Raw genomic sequence first — 19,801 nt, forward strand, 5'->3', positions numbered from 1 at the left:
GAATTGCATCTGCGTAGCTTACAACTTATACCTGCAATGATCACTTACCCATAAGACACATTTAACTTGGGATTGTGATGCAGGTTGCATCTTGCATTGTCTTCTAGCTTGTACTGCTTCTTATTTCTTGAAATGGCACTTATGACGAGACACTTTTTACCTGATAGAGTGATATTGGTTGCATGTTCATATGGTGCCTAGCTTTCATTTCTTCTAATTTTGTTGAAATGCCTTCCGGTTACTGTTTTTTCATACATATTCCATCCTCCTATCGTACGTGTGAATATGAAACGATGTCTTCTTTTGTATATATTCCATCCTCCTATCCTGCGCTTGCCTTACATCAAAGTAGTGTTCGTCTGTATCATGCATCAACCAGTTATGCAGAGCTAATTTTATTCATCTTCTTGTGGTTTTGACTTCATAAGGCAATATCAGAAAATAGGAAGGAAAAGAGTAAGTTAGGTTGGTGGTCCTCTGCACCGATGCAAACAGAGACACTCTAGATTTGCCACTTCTACTGCTAATGAAGTTGAAGTCCCAAGTCTACATGATGAGTTCATATCCTGTACTCCACCATCGCAGGTGCCGCTCTAAGTTGACAGTGTGATAATTGGTTTCATGTTGCATATGTTGTCTAGCCTGTATTTCTTCTATTTTGATTAAATTGCACCTGCTGAGTTTATACTTTATACATGTGCATATGACATGTCGTTCTGTGTCTAGAATACACTGCATCTATCTATCATACCATGTTCTTACATCAAAGTATTGCTGTTGTGTATCCCGCATCAGTCACTCATGATTGGACGCTTTTAACATGACAGTTTGATAGTGGTTGCATCTTGCATTAATTTCTATGTTGTACTGCTTCTAATTTTTTGAATTGCCACTTATGACAAGACACTTTTAACTTGGCAGAGTAATATTGGTTGCATATTTCATATGGTGTATAGCTTGCATTACTTCTATTTTCTTGAAAATCCTTCTGCTTAGTTTACACATCTTAGCTGTGAATATGTCATGCCGTCCTGTTTTTCTAACATATTCCATCCTCATACAGTTGTCTTACATCAAAGTATTTCTTGTCTGTATCATGCATCAATGAGTTCTGAAGAGCGATTTTATTCTTTTGTGTTGTGGGTACAGCTTGACATGGAAAAGTCAAAAAAGAGCAAGCAAAATAATATAGTAGGGAGTGGTGTTACTTGTCGGGAGAAACGGAAAAGGATCTACCGTCCAGATTCTGCTGGTACTTATAGTACAGTAGAAGGTCCAAGTCCACCGGCTAAATCTACAAACACAGTATCACCTGCTCCACCAGCTGTAGCATCCGCTTCAACTATACTAGCATCTCAATGAGTTACTCGTTCGTTTGCTTCGGAACTGGCTAGTTTCCAAGCTGCCTTCACACCTGACACAAATAGGACTTGGCAAGATCAGATGAACCTCATGAGCATCAACACCAAGACGGTACCTGACCGAGTCAAGTTGCAGTTGCATGCTCCTTTATATGTACTCTCACAGTTTGATGTACACTAACACTTTCCATATTCATTGTTGAACTAGCACCTCGGCGCAAGCGGAAACAGACATCAGGGATAATGCTTGACTGATTAACAAAATCTAAAGGAGGAAGAATGGAGATCCATTTCGAGGCAGGTTTAAAAATGCCACGTGATGCTACAAAGTCAGCCAAGTTAGTATCAGAGGTAGACATTGTCGTTAGGTGTCATGCACATATCCTCCCAACGTGGATCCAGTAGAGGAATGAGAAAGACAATACCCCGTTTAACACCTTCCTTGACCATTTATCCATAAGTAATGTTATTCATCGCAATTAGTAATATTTTCTTGCTCTGTCCCATACTTTCTAGCTTCCTCCTAATAAGACTCACATTCTTTTTTTCAACAGATGAGGTTCAAGTTGGATCCGAAAGATGATGCAACTAAACAAGCATGCACTCATGTTTTTCAGTCTGCTCTGCGACAGTATCGGTACCACCTTAGAAAATATCACTTTGAAGGCAAGGCTAACAATGAAATCGCCCAAACATCTCCAGTGGAATATATTACAGATGAAGACTGGACAACCCTCGTTAAACACTGGTATGATCCAAAGTATTAGGTAGGCTATATGTATTTGATCATACCACATATTGAACTTGTATTTATGTATGTGCCTTACAAGTGTATCTTCTTCTAGGCTAACTGTTTCAAGAACAAGACCAACCGTTCTAAAGTGAAATTCCAACAGACAACAGGATCTCGTAGCTATATTGCACACTGCGAGGCTCTTGTAAATAGCTTCTACTTCCTTCTTTTTTCTGTGCCATATTATCGTATCTATATTGACTTGTTCCAAATACAGAGGAAAGTCTGCGCGGACCAAAAAGAACCTGAACTGAATGCAGTGCAAATCTTCAAGAATTGCCACACCAGCAAGATGAAGGGCATGAGCACACCAGTTCAAGCCGCTGTTGTAAGTCCTTACTCCTCCTGCCTTTGAACTGATTGGTACTGTGATGTGTTCATTTAACTACTTGGTTTGCATCCAATGTCAGTTACTGTGTTCACTTTTATACATAGTTGTCTTAACGTATCATTTCACCTTACATGGTTTAAAAGATATGAAGGATATTCTTTTGGTCTTGATCTGTAATCTAGTTGTTATGTTCACGTGCGCACACAATGATAAAATAGCTTGTTTGTTTTATATTTCTTTGCCCATGATATGAATGATGTCATACTACGTTCATCCTACTTTAAACCATGTCTCTTTATCCTTAGATGTCAATGAATGTGAGGAAATAGACAATACAATAGGCATGCTACATGGACATATGTTCCAGAAGTGATTTTATTATGTAGTTGGCACTACAATGCATGCTAATGTATTATAGTAGTTCACCAAAATAAGTTATGTATAAACGTGTAACCTACTTTGTTTGTTTTTGTCTCATTAGTAACTTATCTGGTACACTAATCTACAATTTCAAACTTTTAGGAAGCTATGGAACAAATGATTGACCAGCCACAACCACCTGAAGGTGACGAGGCTACCACAGGCACAATGTCACATCTTGCTGCAGTGCGTCAGTATCTCTCCACTAACAGTGCAAAAAGCACCTTCCTGTGTAATTCTGGGTTCGTTGTCAAGGTAACCTTGTCCAAATCGCCTACTGAACAAAATCTTCCTGCTAGACAGAGTGATATATATGTGCTTCAGACACAAGTCCAATCCCTAATGGATGTCGTTTTTTAAACAAGAATAGTGGTTGACAAATGTCGTCAAGATATGAATGGTTTTGAAACCATACTATCAGACATTCGCTTCGTTGTTCAAGAGCAATGGAGGAAAAAGGTGAAGATCATGCTGCTCCATCAGATTCTACAGCCTGTAACATTAGCACTCAGGTCAAATGATCTGTGCTTCTATACATCTGATGGTGCTTTTATCTACAAGAATTGTAAACTATATGCCAACAGGCCTTTTGTTGTATGGTTGGAATTTATTTTGTTGTGATACAACATTTATGATGCTGCCAAAGGCTGCAGTAATTACGACGCTATTTTTGTATAGTGTAGGTTTATATTAGTAATGTATTCGGCCGAAAGCTTTGTAGGAGCCCAACATGCCAACATTCATCGGGCCCATTACAATTGGGCTAAAAACAATTATGGGCCGAGATTTGCATGTAGCCCACTAAAAATATCTGGGCCTAAATCAGCATAAGCTTTCATATTTTTCTGGTAGGCCTGTGCCCATAGTGGGCCTTTAAGAGGCCTAAACATAATTTGGGCCCTCAGTAACAATAGGCCGTTTACAGGTGCAAATATCTCGAGCCCATAAAAAACATGGGCCTTTAATAGACCGAAAATGAGATTGGGCCCTGATTGTGCCAAATAACCCACTGGTCTTAGCAGGCCAAAATGGTGGCCCATTTACGATGTGGATCTTTCACGGGCCGAAATTCGGACGGGCCGTAAATGCGCCGACCTAATACATGAGCCTTTAACAGTCCGGAAGTTCGGTCGGGCTAGATTATCGTCATTTTTATATGGGTTGTTAATGGGCCCGATGTGACATTGGGCCACATATGGCCCATGGATTTCGTCCGACATTAACAGGCCGAAAATCACAACAGGCCGAAAGTGGCCCAAATCTATAGTGGGCCTCTAACAGGACGAATGTCACACATGGCCGAATATGACCCAAATCCTTCACGGTCGTTTATGGGCCGAAAGTTTCAATGGCCTGTAAATGGGCCCAAATGAAGCAGGACCTTTAATAGGCCGGAAATACACCGGGCCGTAATTTGGCCCATATACTTAGCGGACTGTTAACGGGCCAGAAGTGACCATGGGCCACGATGATGACAAGTTTAGGACAGGCCGTTGATGGGCCGATTTGACACTAACCATACGGGCCTTAACTAAGAATGTTGGGCCTTTAGCTGGGCCGGCCCATTATGGTCTGCAAAATCTTGTGGGCCTTTAGCTGGGCTGGCCCATTGTGGTCTACTAAATCTTTTGGGCCTTTAGCTGGGCCGGCCCATTATGGTCTGCAAAAGCTTGTGGGCCTTTAGCTAGGCTGGCCCATTATGTTCCGCTAAATCTTGTGGGCCTTTAGTTAGGCCGGCCCATTTAAACTTTATGGGCCACTTTTGGGCCCGTCCACGTGTCAACATATCATAGGCCCATCTCGACCGTTGGATGAGTGACACCTATGCCAATGCGGAGCTGACGCATGGTTCCGTCGGCCAATGAGAATTTTACACGTGGAAAATCAGCATTGGTCGTGGCTGTTAGCGGGTTATCGGATCCAAAACCAGACCTAATAGCTTAACGGCGTCCTGTTACGATGGATGCAACATGTCGGTCACCCTTGACAAAATCACTTCTATGACGCGTGATTTATCGTCATGGAAGTGGACACTTCCGTCATGATAATTTTGGTAATGTCATGGAACACTTCTACGATAGCACATGTATGACTATCTTCATTCTGTCATCAATTTGTCATGGATGTACATGCATGACAAAAAATGTGACCTACTGTGACAAACAAGTATCATCACGGAAGTGTATTTTTTTGTAGTGATTCCCAAAACCCTAGGGGAGTTGATGAAATATTCATCCAGCCGCCGCAAAGTCCAGAAACACCAGATCCAATCTAAAAACCATCACGGAGGGGTTCACCACTTCCATCGGTGCCTCTCTGATGATGCGTGGGTAGTTCTTTGTAGATCTTCGGGTCCATAGTTAGTAGCTAGATGGATTCATCTCTCTCTCTCTCTTGATCCTCAATACAATGGTCTCTTGCGGTGTGTTTGTTGGGATCGATGAACTTTGAGTTTATGATCAGATCTATGTTTTTATATCCATGAAAGTATTTGAGTTTCTTCAATCTATCTTATGCATGATCTCTTATAGCCTCGTATTTCTTCTCTGATATTTGGGTTTTGTCTAGCTAACTCGATTTATTTATCTTGCAATGGGAAGAGGTGCCCGGTAGTGGGTTTGATCTTACGGTGCTTGATCCCAGTGACAGAAAGGGAACCGACACGTATGTATCGTTGTTACTAAGGATAAAAAGACGAGATCTATATCTACCGCCATATAGATAAACGGATCTTGTCTACATCATGTCATCGTTCTTGTTGCATTACTCCGTTTTTCCATGAACTTAATACACCAGATGCATGCTGGATAGCGGTTGATGTGTGGAGTAATAGTAGTAGATGCAGGCAGGAGTCGATCTACTAATCTTGGACGTGATGCCTATGTAATGATCATTGTCTGGATATCGTCATAATTATTTGATGTTTTATTAATTGCCCAACAGTAATTTTTTTACCCACCGTTTGTTATTTTCCTCGAGAGAAGCCACTAGTGAAACCTACGACCCCCGGGTCTTATTTCTCATATATTTGCCTTTGTGATCTACTTTCTTTTTCCTTGCTTTTATTTTCAGGTCTATTAAACCAAAAATCCAAAAATACCTTGCTGCAATTTATTTATTTTGGCGTTCGATCTATCTATATTTACAACTTTCTCCCGTCACATGCCAATTTTTGGCGCCGTTACCTGAAAGGGATTGACAACCCCTTTAACTCGTCGGGTTGCGAGGTGTTGTTATTTGTGTGCAGGGGTTGTTTATGTTGTATTGCTTTGTTCTCCTACTGGTTCGATACCTTGGTTTCATAACTGAGGGAAATACTCTACCGTCGCTGTGCTACATCATCCCTCCCTCTCCGGGGAAATACCGACGTAGTTCCAGCTACCATCAAGGAGAATTTCTGGCGCCGTTGTCGGGGAGGGTCAAGTCAAGATAGTCTCCCGTCAACATGCCTTGTGGCACCATTGCTGGGGAGGATCTTCATCATAACCAGGTTCCTAATCACAAATCTCATCACCTCGCAATTTACATTATTCGCCATTTGCCTCTCGTTTTCCTCTCCCCCACAAAAAATTGCCGTTTTATTCTTCTTTTTTTTCTCTTCGTCATTCTCTTGCCGGATCTGTTTTTGAGTGCAATCTTGTTGTGTGGTCATCATGACTCAAGAGATTTTGGAAAGACATGTGATTTCTCAAATACCAACAACAATGATTTTATTGGCACTCCTCTTTCTCCTCCCGCCACTAGTGCAGAGACATGTGATATTAATACTGCTTTGCTGAATCTTGTTATGAAAGACCAATTTTCCGGTACTCCTAATGAGGATGCCGCGTCCCATCTTAATACCTTTGTGGAATTATCCGATATTGATACGTCTCCAACGTATCTATAATTTTTTATTGTTCCATGCTATTATATTATCTGTTTTGGATGTATATGGGCTTTATTAGACACTTTTATATTATTTTTGGGACTAACCTATTAACCCAGAGCCCAGTGCCAGTTTCTGTTTTTTTTCCTTATTTTAGAGTATCGCCGAAAAGGAAAATCAAACGGAGTCCAAACGAATGAAACCTTCGGAAAAGTTATTTTGGAAAGAAAGCAATACAAGAGACTTGGAGTGCACGTCAGGGGATCAACGAGGAAGCCACGAGGCAGGGGGCGCGCCCACCCCCTGGGTGCGCCCTCCACCCTCGTGGGCCCCTCGTGGCTCTCCTAATGTATTTCTTCCGCCTATATATATCTATATACCCTAAAACTATCGGGGAGCACAATAGATCGGGAGTTCTGCCGCCAGAAGCCTCCGTAGCCACTGAAAACCAATCTAGACCCGTTCCGGCACCCTGCCGGAGTGGGGAATCCCTCTCCGGTGGCCATCTTCATCATCCCGGTGCTCTCCATGACAAGGAGGGAGTAGTTCTCCCTCGGGGCTGAGGGTATGTACCAGTAGCTATGTGTTTGATCTCTCTCTCTCTCTCTCGTGTTCTTGAGGTGATACGATCTTGATGTATCGCGAGCTTTGCTATTATATTTGGATCCTATGATGTTTCTCCCCCTCTACTCTCTTGTGATGAATTGAGTTTTTCCCTTTGAAGTTATCTTATCGGATTGAGTCTTTAAGGATTTGAGAACACTTGATGTATGTCTTGTGTGGGATACCCGTGGTGACAATGGGGTATTCTATTGATCCACTTGATGTATGTTTTGGTGATCAACTTGCGGGTTTTGCCCATGAACCTATGCATAGGGGTTGGCACACGTTTTCGTCTTGACTCTCCGGTAGAAACTTTGGGGCACTCTTTGAGGTTCTATGTGTTGGTTGAATAGATGAACTTGAGATTGTGTGATGCATATCGTATAATCATACCCATAGATACTTGAGGTGACATTGGAGTATCTAGGTGACAGTAGGGTTTTGGTTGATTTGTGTCATTAGGTGTTATTCTAGTACGAACTCTAGGGCTGTTTGTGACACTTATAGGAATAGCCCAACGGATTGAGTGGAAAGAATAACTTTGAGGTGGTTTAGTACCCTACCATAATCTCTTCGTTTGTTATCCTCTATTAGTGACTTTGGAGTGACTCTTTGTTGCATGTTGAGGGATAGTTATGTGATCCAATTATGTTATTATTGTTGAGAGGACTTGCACTAGTGAAAGTATGAACCCTAGGCCTTGTTTCAATGCATTGCAATACCGTTTACGCTCACTTTTATCATTCTTTACCTTGCTGTTTTTATATTTTCAGATTACAAAAACCTTTATCTACCATCCATATACCACTTGTATCACCATCTCTTCGCCAAAATAGTGCACCTATACAATTTACCATTGTATTGGGTGTGTTGGGGACACAAGAGACTCTTTGTTATTTGGTTGCAGGGTTGCTTGAGAGAGACCATCTTCATCCTACGCCTCCTAGGGATTGATAAACCTTAGGTCATCCACTTGAGGGAAATTTGCTACTGTCCTACAAACCTCTGCACTTGGAGGCCCAACAACGTCTACAAGAAGAAGGTTGTGTAGTAGACATCAAGCTATTTTCTGGCGCCGTTGCTGGGGAGGTGAGTTCTTGAAGGTATATCTTTAGATCTTGCAATCGAATCTTTTTGTTTCTTGTTTTAGTACTAGTTTAGTTTATAAAAGAAAACTACAAAAAAATATGGAATTGATTTTGCCTCATATGCTTCATCTTTTTAATATCTTTCATGAGTATGATGGAATGGAAAATTATGCCAAAGTGTTAGAAGAAGAATGCATTAGAATGTTTGGCACTAAATATTTGAATAATGAGCATGATTGCATTGTTGTTAGTACGAACTCCTTGAATATCCATAGTACTAATGATGATTGCACTAGTTATGATGAAAATGTCTCCTATAAACATGTCAATTATTGTGGGGTGCATTGGATTTGCATGTACACACCAATTAGGGAAGATAGATTTTGCAAGAGGCATAAGTACTTAGAAACTAAATTTTTGCAAGAAAGGCTAGATGTTTGTGCTAAAAATTTAAATTTTCTTGGCCATACTTGTGAGCTTTGCAATGAACATGGTCATTTAACCATCCGATGCAAATTGTTTCATGATCTAATCGTTTCTGAAAATTGTGATGACTTGATTTCTCTTGCACATCATAATGAACTTAGTTTGCTTATGAGTTATGAAGAAATGAAATGTATAACTAACTATCTTCCAGTATTTGCCCGTGATACACTTCTTGTCTTTGATCTAGAGGAAATTTATATGTATTGTGCGGTGAATTGTATTGAAAATCCTTATATTGCCAACTACATAAAGAATAGAAAATAAATAGAAGATGAAGAGAATACTAATGAGAGGGAAGAGACTTCCCAATACCCTCCTATTATTTCTTATGATGAATCAAGTAACGAGGAAGAGCCTCCTATTCAACCAATCTCATTAATAAGGAGCTCCAAAAAGAGGATTGAACCCACACATGATGTGGTGAAGAAGAAGAAAAGAAAAAAGAAGAGAGGTAAAAAGATATCTCCCCAAATAATGCTCCTCCTATTACTATTGTGCCTCATGAAAATATAATTGTGGAAGATAATGATACTTCTTATGATCTTGAAAATCTTTTTGGCACTTGCTTGGAAGAATATGATAATTGCTATACTATTGGTGCTATCCATACTATTAATGATGAGAGTGATTATGCTTATGATATGAAAGGCCCAAGATTGGGGATGCTATGTTTGATGAAGATGATGTTTTTGAGAATATATTTTCTGCAATTAATGTTTGTCCCAAGCTTGGGGATGCTACGTTTAATGAAGATGATATTTTTAGTCTCCCAAGTTTTGATATGCAAATTTATAATGATGATAACATGCTTCCTACTTATGATGATACTTGTGCTATAAAAAGTAGTGATTATATTTATAAAACTTGCCATGATTATGATTACCCTTTTTCTGAACATTACTCTTTTAATGTGGAAACAATTTATAGTATTCGAGTTCCTTATGATACTCCCACTATTATTCATGAAAAGAATTTTGCTTGTGTTGAGAGTAATAAAATCTCTATGCTCGTAGATCATGAAAAGAATGCTTTAGGTGCTAGTTATATTGTTGAATTCATTCATGATGCTACTGAAAATTATTATGAGGGAGGAATAAATGCTTGTAGGAATTGCAATAATATCAAGTTTCCTCTCTATGTGCTTAAAGTTTTGAAGTTATGCTTGTTTTACCTTCCTATGCTAGTTGATTATTGTTCCCACAAGTTGTTTGCTCACAAAATGCCTATGCATAGGAAGTGGGTTAGGATTAAATGTGCTAGTCATATTCTTTATGATGCTCTATCTATGTTTCAATTCTTATCTTTTATCTGAGCATCATTGAAATCATCATGTCTAGCTAGGGGCGTTAAACGATAGCGCTTGTTGGGAGGCAACCCAACTTTATTTTTATTCCTTGCTTTTTTGTTTCTGCTTAGTAATAAATAGTTCATCTAGCCTATGTTTATATGTGTTTTTATGCTTTTAATTAGTGTTTGTGCCAAGTAGAACCTTTGGGAAGACTTGGGGAAAGTCTTGTTGATCTTGCTGTAAAAAACAGAAACTTTAGCGCTCACGAGAATTGCTGACATTTTTATTGGAGAGTGCTATTTAGTTAATTATTTTTGCAGATGATTAATAGATAAATTCCTCACGTCCATCAGTTTATTTTAGAATTTTTGGGGTTCCAGATCTTGCGTTAGCTACAGATTACTACAGGCTGTTCTGTTTTGACAGATTCTGTTTCCCGTGTGTTGTTTGCTTATTTTGGTGAATCTATGGCTAGTAAAATAGTTTATAAACCATAGAGAAGTTGGAATAAAGTAGGTTTAACACCAATATAAATAAATAATGAGTTCATTACAGTACCTTGAAGTGGTGCTTTGTTTTCTTTCGCTAACGGAGCTCACGAGATTTTCTACTTTAAGTTTTGTGTTGTGAAGTTTTCAAGTTTTGGGTAAAGATTTGATGGATTATGGAATAAGGAGTGGGAAGAGCCTAATCTTGGGGATGCCCAAGGCACCCCAAGGTAATATTCTAGGACAACCAAGAGCCTAAGCTTGGGGATACCCGGGAAGGCATCCCCTCTTTCGTCTTCGTTCATCGGTAACTTTACTTGGAGCTATATTTTTATTCGCCACATGATATGTGTTTTGCTTGGAGCGTCATTTTATTTTCTTTTGTTTTGCTTGTTGTTTGAATAAAATACCAAGATCTGAAATTATTAAATGTTAGAGAGTCTTCATATAGTTGCATAATTGTTCGACTACTCATTGATATTCACTTATATCTTTCGGAGTAGTTTGTCATTTGCTCTAGTGCTTCACTTATATCTTTTTAGAGCACGGTGGTGGTTTTATTTTGTAGAAATAGTTGAAATCTCATGCTTCAATTATATTATTTTGAGAGTCTTTAGAACAACATGGTAATTTTCTTTGATTATGAAATTAGTCCTAATATGATGGGCATCCAAGAGGAGCATGGTAATTTTCTTTGATTATGAAATTAGTCCTAATATGATGGGCATCCAAGAGGGATATAATAAAAACTTTCATCTAAGTGCATTGAATACTGAGAGAAGTTTGATACTTGATGATTGTTTTGAGATATGGAGATAGTGATATCAAAGTTGTGCTAGTTGGGTAGTTGTGAATTTGAGGAATACTTGTGTTGAAGTTTGCAAGTCCCGTAGCATGCACGTATGGTAAACGTTGTGTAACAAATTTGAATCATGAGGTGTTATTTGATTGTCTTCCTTATGAGTGGCGGTCGGGGACGGGCGATGGTCTTTTCCTACCAATCTATCCCCCTAGGAGCATGCGCGTAATGCTTGATTTTTGATGACTTGTAGATTTTTGCAATAAGTATGTGAGTTCTTTGTGATATTGTCGAGTCCATGGATTATACGCACTCTTACCCTTCCATCATTGCTAGCCTCTTCGGTACCGTGCATTGCCCTTTCTCACATTGAGAGTTGGTGCAAACTTCGCCAGTGCATCCAAACCCCGTGATATGATACACTCTTTCACACATAAACCTCCTTATATCTTCCTCAAAACAGCCACCATACCTACCTATTATGGCATTTCCATAGCCATTCCGAGATATATTGCCATGCAACTTTCCACTGTTCCGTTTGTTATGACATGCATCATCATTGTCATATTGCTTTTCATGATCATGTAGTTGACGTCGTATTTGTGGAAAATCCACCGTTCATAATTTTTCATACATGTCGCTCTTGATTCATTGCAATCCCGGTACACCACCGGAGGCATTCATATAGAGTCGTATCTTGTTCTAGTATCGAGTTGTAATTCTTGAGTTGTAAATAAATAGAAGTGTGATGATCATCATTAATAGAGCATTGTCCCAAAAAAAGAGGCCAAATAAAAAAAAGAAAAATGGAGAAGGCCAAAAAAGGTCAAATAAAAAAATAAAAAAATAAAAATAAAAGGGACAATGCTACTATCCATTTTCCACACATGTGCTTCAAAGTAGCACCATGATTAGAGAGTCTCTTGTTTTGTCACTTTCATATACTAGTGGGAAATTTTCATTATAGAACTTGGCTTGTATATTCCAACAATGGGCCTCCTCAAGTGCCCTAGGTCTTCATGAGAAAGCAAGTTGGATGCACACCCACTTAGTTTCTTTTGTTGAGCTTTCATACATTTATAGCTCTAGTGCATCCGTTGCATGGCAATCCGTACTCCTTGCATTGACATCAATTGATGGGCATATCCCTATCCCATTGATTAGCCGCGTCTATGTGAGACTTTCTCCTTTTTGTATTTTCCACATAACCCCCTCATTATATTCTATTCCACCCATAGTGTTATATCCATGGCTCACGCTCATGTATTGCGTGAACGTTGAAAAAGGTTTGAGATTACTAAAGTATGAAACAATTGCTTGGCTTGTCATTGGGGTTGTGCATGATGAGAGCATTCTTGTGTGATGAAAATGGAGCACGACCAAACTATATGATTTTGTAGGGATGAACTTTCTTTGGCCATGTTATTTTGAGAAGACATGATTGCTTAGTTAGTATGCTTGAAGTATTATTGTTTTTATGTCAATATTAAACTTTTGTCTTGAATCTTATGGATCTGAATATTCTTGCTACAATAAAGAGAAATACATGATGAATATGTTAGGTAGCATTCCACATCAAAAATTCTATTTTTATCATTTACCTACTGGAGGACGAGGAGGAATTAAGCTTGCGGATGCTGATACGTCTCCAACGTATCTATAATTTTTGATTGTTCCATGCTATTATATTATCTGTTTTGGATGTTTATGGGATTTATTAGACACTTTTATATTATTTTTGGGACTAACCTATTAACCCAGAGCCCAGAGCTAGTTTCTGTTTTTTCCTTGTTTTAGAGTATCCTAGAAAAGGAAAATCAAACGGAGTCCAAACGGAATGAAACCTTCGGAAAAGTTATTTTTGGAAAGAAAGAAATACAGGAGACTTAGAGTGCATGTCAGGGGATTAACGAGGAAGCCACGAGGCAGGTGGTGCGCCCACCCCCTGGGCGCGCCCTCCACCCTCGTGGGCCCCTCGTGGCTCCCCTGATGTATTTCTTCCGCCTATATATATCTATATACCCTAAAACTATCGGGGAGCACAATAGATCGGGAGTTCTGCCGCCAGAAGCCTCCGTAGCCACTGAAAACCAATCTAGACCCGTTCCGGCACCCTGCCGGAGTGGGAAATCCCTCTCCGGTGGCCATCTTCATCATCCCGGTGCTCTCCATGAAGAGGAGGGAGTAGTTCTCCCTCGGGGCTGAGGGTATGTACTAGTAGCTATGTGTTTGATCTCTCTCTCTCTCGTGTTCTTGAGGTGATACGATCTTGATGTATCGCGAGCTTTGCTATTATATTTGGATCCTATGATGTTTCTCCCCCTCAACTCTCTTGTGATGAATTGAGTTTTTCCCTTTGAAGTTATCTTATCAGATTGAGTCTTTAAGGATTTGAGAACACTTGATGTTTGTCTTGCGTGGGATACCCGTGGTGACTATGGGGTATTCTATTGATCCACTTGATGTATTTTTTGGTGATCAACTTGCGGGTTCCGCCCATGAACCTATGCATAGCGGTAGGCACACGTTTTTGTCTTGACTCTCCGGTAGAAACTTTGGGGGTACTCTTTGATGTTCTATGTGTTGGTTGAATAGATGAATCTGAGATTGTGTGATGCATATCATATAATCATATCCACAGATACTTGAGGTGACATTGGAGTATCTAGGTGACAGTAGGGTTTTGGTTGATTTGTGTCTTAAGGTGTTATTCTAGTACAAACTCTAGGGCTGTTTGTGACACTTATAGGAATAGCCCAACGGATTGATTGGAAAGAATAACCTTGAGGTGGTTTCGTACCCTACCATAATCTCTTCGTTTGTTCTCCATTATTAGTGACTTTGGAGTGACTCTTTGTTGCATGTTGAGGGATAGTTATGTGATCCAATTATGTTATTACTGTTGAGAGGACTTGCACTAGTGAAAGTATGAACCCTAGGCCTTTTTTCAACGCATTGCAATACCGTTTATGCTCACTTTTATCATTCGTTACCTTGCTGTTTTTATATTTTCAGATTACAAAAACCTTTATCTACCATCGATGTACCACTTGTATCACCATCTCTTCGCCGAACTAGTGCACATATACAATTTACCATTGTATTGGGTGTGTTGGGGACACAAGAGACTCTTTGTTATTTGGTTGCAGGGTTGCTTGAGAGAGACCATCTTCATCCTACGCCTCCTACGGATTGATAAACCTTAGGTCATCCACTTGAGGGAAATTTGCTACTGTCCTACAAACCTCTGCACTTGGAGGCCCAACAACGTCTACAAGAAGAAGGTTGTGTAGTAGACATCAGATATGCAAAAGAAAAAAGATGTGGACAATGATGTGGTCAAGATGAAATTATCTCCATTTTCCTTGCGTGATTCTGCAAAAATTTGGTTCTCTTCTTTGCCTCATAATAGTATCGATTCTTTGAACAAGTGCAAAGATTCTTTTATCACTAAGTATTTTCCTCCCGCAAATATTATTTCCCTTAGAACCCAGATCATGAATTTCAAGCAACTTGAACATGAGCATATTGCACAATCTTGGGAAAGGTTGAAAATGATGCTAATGAATTGGCCAACTCATGGGTTAAATCTTTGGATGATCATACTAAATTTTTATGCGGGATTAAATTTTGTTTCAATCTTTTAGATTCCGCCACGGGTGGTACTCTTATGGAAATTACTTTGGGTGAAGCCACCAAATTTCTTGATAATATCCTGGCAAATTATTCACAAATGGCATACCGAAAGAGCTCCCCTACTAGTAAAGAAGTTAATTCGATTGAAGAAATTTCTTCTTTGAGTGATAAAGTTGATGCTCTTATGAAATTTGTTGCTAGTAAAAGTGCTCCTATTGATTTTAATGATATGCCTTTGTCTAATTTGATTGAGAAAAATAGTGATGCCATTGATGTGAATTTTATCTCTAGAAATAATTTCAACAACAATGCTTATAGAGGTAATTTTAATCCTAGGCCTTTTCCTAGTAATTCCTCTAATAATTATGGTAATTCCTATGGAAATCAATCTTATAATAATAATAGGAACACCTCTGATATTGAGAATAATATTAAGGAATTTATCAATACACAAAAAGTTTTCAACACTTCCATAGAAGAAAAGTTGAACAAAATTGATGATTTTCTAGAAGTGTTGATAGAATTGCTCATGATGTGGAAAATCTCAAGATGAAATTTTTTGTGCCTAAAGTAGATGAATCAATTAAAGCTCTTTATGTTTCTATGGATGAAAGTAAGAAAAGAACTGCTGCTTAGAGCTAAAAGAGAATTTTTAGAAAAAGCTTTTTCTAGTGATTATTCTTGCAAAGATAATGAAGATCTTAAAATTATTGGTGTTTCTTCTATTGATTCCTTGTTCAGTAAAGTTAAGAATGATGAAAAAGGGACTGGAGAAGAGTCAACTTTTGGTAGAAGGCGTTCCAATATTTCGGAGGGTGAAAATCTTGTTGAGAAAATTGATGAAAGTGGGTTTGGAGTGGTCAAAACTTTAGCTAGTGATGCACCCACTATTTTGGATTACAAAGACTTTAATTATGATAGTTGCTCTTTGATTGATTGTATTTCTTTGTTGCAATCCATGATAAATTCACCCCATGCTTATGAAAAAAATAAAGCTTTTACTAAACATATTGTTGATGCTATGATGAAAGCTCTTGAAGAAAAATTGGAATTAGAAGTTTCAGTTCCTAGAAAATTGTATGATGAATGGGAACCTACTATCAAAGTCAAGATTAAAAATTATGAGTGTTTTTCTTTGTGTGACTTGGGTGCTAGTGTTTCCACAATTCCGAAATCTTTATGTGATGTGCTTAGTATTACTAATCTTGAAGAATGTTCCTTGAATTTGCACTTGGTGGATTCCACTATTAAAAAGCCTATGGGAAGGATTAATGATGTTCTTATTCTTGCAAATAGGAATTATGTGCCCGTAGATTTTATTGTTCTTGATATTGATTGCAATCCGTCTTGTCCAATTATTTTTGGTAGACCGTTTTTACGCACTATCGGTGTCGTGATTGATATGAAAGAAGGCAACATTAAGTTCCAATTTCCTTTGAGGAAAGGTATGGAACACTTCCCTAGAACTAGAATTAAGCCACCCTATGAATCAATCATGAGGGAATCTTATGGATCTCGAACCAAAGATGACAAAACTTAGATCCTTGCTTTATGCCTAGCTAAGGGCGTAAAACTATAGCGCTTGTTGGGAGGCAACCCAATGAATAAAATTTATTTTTTCTTTTTGATTTTTGTTCTTGAGTGTTAGAACAATTATGCTACTGTTATGATTGTGTTTTTTGTGTTTTAATTAGTGTTTGTGCCAAGTAAAGCCTTTAGGATCTTCTTGGGCAATAGTTGTTTGACCTTGCTGAAAAAATAGAAAGTTTGTGCTCACGAAATTAATTTTTGTCTTTTACTAGAGAGCGACAAAATACCCATTCCACTTGGAGTAGATCAATATACAAATTTCTCAGGTCGTCCTAATTTTTCAGAGTTTTTGGAGTTACAGAAGTATTCGAAATAGTCAGACTGCTACAGACTGTTCTGTTTTGACAGATTCTGTTTTCTTTGTGTTGTGTGCTTATTTTGATGGCTCTATGGTTTACTTTGATGAGTTTTGCCATAGAAAAGTTGGAATACAGTAGATATAATACAAAAACAAAATATGAATTGGTTTGATACAACACTTGTATTAGTGGTTTATTATTTTTATACTAATGGATCTCATGAAGGCTTTGTCGAGTTTTGTGTGATTGAAATTTTCAAGTTTTGGGTTATCTTACGATGGATGAAGTAAGGATGTAAAGAGCCTAAGCTTGGGGATGCCCCGGCATCCCAAGCTATTATCCAAGAATGAGCAACCAACTAAGCTTTGGGATGCCCCCGAGTGGCATCCCCGCTTTCTTCCAACAACTATCGGTATTTTACTTGAGACTATATTTTTATTCGTCACATGATATGTGTCTTGCTTGGAGCGTCTTGTATGATATGTGTCTTTGCCTATTTTATTTTGTGTTTTAAGTTATCAATCCTTGCTGGACACACCTATTTGAGAGAGCCAAAATTATGTCATGACTTGTTAAGATTGCTCTCTATGCTTAACTTAAATCTTTTATGAGCTAGGACTTGCTCTAGTGCTTCACTTATATCTTTTTCAGCATGGTGTGCTTAGTATTTTTGAAGAAATGCTCTCTCTTGCTTCACTTAGATTTATTTGAGAGTTAGTAAAATTTTGAAAAAAAATCCTCTCTTGCTTCACTTAAATTATTTTGAGAGAAAGAAAATTTGTTGTGCTCATGATCTTCACTTATATTTGTTTGAGCTTATAAAAAGCAACTCATGAAAATTAGTGCCAAAGTGATAGATATCCAAGAAGGATAAAGTAAAAGAAAATATCACGAAGATCATTGGACAATATAAACTTGATTCTTAGTAATAGTTTTGAGATATGATGATGTGATATGTGAGTTATGTTGATGAGTAATTATGCTCTAGTAAGAATATTGGTGTGAAGGTTTGTGATTCCCTATGCAAGTACGAAAGTTAATAGTCATGCAATGAAAATTATATCCTACTTGTGGTGCATTATTCGGTGTTAATTATGCTTAATGCTTGCTTATGAGATTATTCGTTTCTTGGTTGGTCGCTTCCCAATCTTTTGCTAGCCTTCATTTTGCACTAAGTATGACCTCTACTTGTGCATCCAAAATCCTTTAAACCAGTTTTGCCACATGAGTCCACTATATCTACCTATATGCAGTATTCTTTTGCCGTTCTAAGCAAATTTGTATGTGCCATCTCTAATTTTCAAAATAGACTTCTCTTTTGTGTGTTTGTTTCGCTCGCGGAGTGGTGAGGGGTGGCTAATATTTTCCATTCTATATGTGTTATTCTCAAGATGAGTGTTTATTCACTTATCATTGCACGAGAGTAAGGAAAAGGTGTTAGGGATGCCCAGTCCCGAAATGCAAAAAGGAAATGAATTTACTTTATGTTGTCAAATAATAAATTCCTTGGAAAGTGTTGGTATGGAGGGCACCCGTGGATACGGTTAGCCATGGAAAGTGAAAGTTATGGTGGAAAAAGGAATAAACTTTATTTTTTGTTTGGGAACCGCATATGGCATATCTAGCATGGAAAGTGTTCGGAACTCTAAGTCGTTTTTGTTGGTGGGATGGATACACCTCCCAAAATGTTTTTATCTCAAGTTTTTCGCTTTGAGCTCTGTCACCTCTACAAATCCCTACTTCCCTCTGCGAAGGGACTTTCTTTTACTTTATGCAATTTTTATTTTGAAATTTGATTCTCCATCTTCTCTCAGAAAAAGCACCAACTAGGAGGCAATATGATCGTGCTCAAGTATTGGGTATAGTTAATATCCGAGTGTGTTTCATGAGTGGATCAATGTTTGAGCATGATGAGCTAGGGATATCTTATTTTAGCATTGATATTTTGAAAGACATGGTTGCTTGTTGATATGCTTGAGTATCTAGATTATTATGTAAAAACTAGACTATTGCTTTGAATCACATAAAAGTCCAAATCTCCATGCTATAAAGAAAAGAATATGATATGACTTGATGACCAGCACTCCACATCAAAAATTCTGTTTTTATCACTTACTTACTCGAGGACGAGTAGGAGTTAAGCTTGGGGATGCTGATACGTCTCCAACGTATCTATAATTTTTGATTGTTCCATGTTGTTTTATTATCAATCCTGGATGTTTTATAATCATTTTATAGTCATTTTATATCATTTTTGGTACTAACCTATTGACATATTGCCCAGTGCTAGTTCCTATTTTTTTCATGTTTTTTACATTGCAGGAAATCAATATCAAACGGAGTCCAAAATGGCACGAAACTTTACGATGATTTTTTATGGGCCAGAAGAAAGGCAATGGGCCCTGGTTGCACCTGGGGGTAACCCGAGGGGGGCACAACCCACCTGGGCACGCCAGGGCCCACTGTCGGTGTCAAAACCGGCGGATCTCGGGTTGGGAGTCCCAAACTGTGTGTCTGAGGTTGATGGCAACAGGAGACAAGGGACACTAAGTTTTACCCAGGTGCGGGCCCTCTCAATGGAGGTAATACCCTACTTCCTGATTGATTAATATTGATGAGTATGGGGGTTACAAGAGTTGATCTACCACGAGATCATAATAGCTAAAACCCTAGAAGTCTAGCATATGTGATTATGATTGCCTCTACGGACTAAACCCTTCGGTTTATATAGACACCGAAGGGGACTAGGGT

This window comes from Triticum dicoccoides, chromosome 4A, assembly GCF_002162155.2.
Source record: "Triticum dicoccoides isolate Atlit2015 ecotype Zavitan chromosome 4A, WEW_v2.0, whole genome shotgun sequence".
Taxonomy (NCBI): Eukaryota; Viridiplantae; Streptophyta; class Magnoliopsida; order Poales; family Poaceae; genus Triticum; species Triticum dicoccoides.